This window comes from Hipposideros armiger, unplaced genomic scaffold, assembly GCF_001890085.2.
Source record: "Hipposideros armiger isolate ML-2016 unplaced genomic scaffold, ASM189008v1 scaffold_96, whole genome shotgun sequence".
Classification (NCBI taxonomy): domain Eukaryota; kingdom Metazoa; phylum Chordata; class Mammalia; order Chiroptera; family Hipposideridae; genus Hipposideros; species Hipposideros armiger.
This window is the reverse complement of record NW_017731446.1, coordinates 3,368,464-3,370,884: the sequence shown is the minus strand read 5'-3', so window position 1 is coordinate 3,370,884 and position 2,421 is coordinate 3,368,464. Positions and strand designations below refer to the sequence as shown.

The following is a 2,421-nucleotide window of genomic DNA, read 5'->3' as shown; positions in this document are numbered from 1 at the left end:
GATGCGAATGACTCTAGTACTTCCAAAAATGAACTAGTGCCATCTGTCGCAAACATGCATCATGACTTTTCCGACAACCCAATGGTAAGTGTGAAAAGAGGTCAGAACTGCCACTCAGGTCCGTTCAACCACATTTACTCAATATCTGTTCTGTGCTGGGCACAGGGGATCTGGAGATGTATAAAATACAGATACTTGCCCTCTGGGAAGGAGGGTTCGCAGCATTAGGAGGGAGACAGGTATACAAATGCAATGACAAAACAGTAGAATAAGTGCAATAAATACTTGATAAATATGCCCTTTTGCCACCCCACCGTGACTGTTCTATATAGTTCAGGAAGCATCACCTTTTGGTTGCCTATTTCAGTAGCTTCCAAGCTGGTTTCCTTCATCTGTTCACTCTGTTGCTGAGAGAGCGTCTAGAATGCAAACCTGACAATGTCACTACCCTGCTTAAAGGTTTCCCCAACTGATACCTGGGAAAGGCCAAACTCTTGGGATTGTCCCCAAGACCCTAGCTACTGTCTACCCCTTCAGCTTCATCTCACCACCTTCTGCTCACACCCCAGTCATATCACAGGCTTTATGTTGTGGTAGGTACCTACCTGGCCCCCTGCCTCCAGGAGCTAATTTGTGTAGCCACCTCCACTAGGAATCATTCCCAGATTGCCCTTCCTAGTCTGGGAAAGGGGCCCTCCAGCCTCCATTAAAGTATTTCCTTCACAGGGTTGGGTTGTCTTTACTTGTCAATGTCCCAGATGAAATGGGAGCTCTGCAGCTAGGCTCTTTGGTGCTTGGCACAGAGAGGGCTGGGGTCGGGCGAGACGACTGTGGAATGGAACCGAGGCCAACTGTGGGAACACAGAAGGAGGCCCTCTCAGACCAGGAACTTTAAATTTCCCCAAGGAAGCACAGAGGCTAGAAGCACCCTCTGGGCCTCAGCTCTGGCCACGCCCTCTTCCTTATCTCTCAGCTCAAGCTCGCAAAGCTGCAGCCCACCAAGCGGCCCACCTTCAGCGCTGGTAGCCGGCTGAGCAGCGAGACTCCTTTCCCTGCGACTCGGGTGGGCTGGGAAGGCTCTGTGCAGCAAGTATGAAATCGGACTTTAAGTGATGAGTTGGAGCTCGATCTTAAAAAATAAAGTGTGGACATGTGTCTGAGGTAGAGGATATTAAAGCAGGCTTCCCCAGCTGCTATTTCCCGCGTGCGTTGGGTCAAGTCATCAAAGCTGCGGATTGACTCTGGGTATCTCCTCCCCCACAGGGGCACCCACCCTCGTGCTCCCGGCGCGATTGAATGAAAGGAGGCGGACCAACACGTGCATGAATGAGTGCGTGAGTGAGGGAGTGCGCGGGCGGGAGGGAGGGTGAATGGCGACCGTGCTGCAGACTCCGCACAGGGGAGCGGGCGCGGGCTCCACTTCCCTCTCCCGCCAGCTGGTGGCCTCGGGAAGGTGGCGGCTCCGGCAGCGGCCCGAGCTGGGACGGGCCGGGACGCGGGATGGTGGGGGAAGGGGCGTTCCCCGCGGCCGCGCCTTCCGCGGCTATTGGATTAGTGGCCTTCAGGGATGAGCTCAGCCGGATCGGCTTTCAGCTGCAGCCTCCGGGCCGGCCGGGAAGGCGGGGAGCGGGCGGCGGTGGAGAAGGAGGGGGAGGCGGCGGCGGCGGCTGCAGCATCCAGAGCTGGCCGCGGCGGCCGGCGCTCTCTGCGCACAAAGGCGCCCAGCCCCTGGGGAGGGCGATGAGCGCACCGCTGCCCGGGCCGGGGCCCTAGCTCCAGCTACCGCTGCTTGCGCCCAGGGCACGGAGGAGGACTCAGGGCGCGCCAAGGGCCGGCGGCCGAGGCGCGGCCCGTGAGACCCGAGCTCGGCACTCGCCGCCCTTTGGGTCCGGCACAGAGCTTCGGAAGGGCTGGAGAGGTGGCTTCCGCGCACCCCAGGGATCCGCGCAGCAAGGCGCTCCCCCACTCCCACCCGACCTCCCTAGCCCGAGCACCAACTTCCCCAAGAACGCTCCAACTCCAGGCCACCCTGCCGGGCAGAGGGAGCGCTGCTGCGGGGCACCAGCCGTGAGGACGCTCCCCTAGCCTCGGGGAGCGAGTCTGCATCTTCAGGGTCGCTGGTGCGCCCCTGAGTGGGCGGCGGCCGCAGACGCCTCTCCCGAGAGCCCAAGACCTGATAGCGCTGGCGATTCTTCACCGGCAGGCGTTTGCCCTCTCTTTTATGGTGAGTCTTCTCCAGCTTCTGATAAGGGGCGCCCTGGGGCGCGCGGGAGCGGGAAGCCGAGATCTGGCCGTGCAGACCGCGTGCCGGCCGGCACTCGCCACCGCGGGCGCTCCTGGCGTGGGTCCTGTCGGGGTCCCCGGGAATTCCTCTCTACCGGCTATAGCAGTCGGAGCTGGTTGGTTTGTGCGCAGCCGTGG

General features: G+C 60.5%; 1 protein-coding gene across 4 annotated transcripts in view; it reads left to right on the top strand.

Annotated features, from left to right (window-relative positions):
* The first annotated feature begins 1,461 nt into the window (after window positions 1–1,461).
* Window positions 1,462–2,421, top strand: part of SPSB4 (splA/ryanodine receptor domain and SOCS box containing 4) — a 94,964-nt gene continuing 94,004 nt past the window's right edge. For 3 of the 4 annotated variants that reach the window (XM_019645948.1, XM_019645947.1, XM_019645949.1), the window contains exon 1: window positions 1,462–2,224. The gene's annotated coding sequence lies outside the window, so the exon portion shown is untranslated. The remainder of the gene's footprint in view (window positions 2,225–2,421) is intronic. The other variant, XM_019645946.1, reaches the window with a different exon arrangement.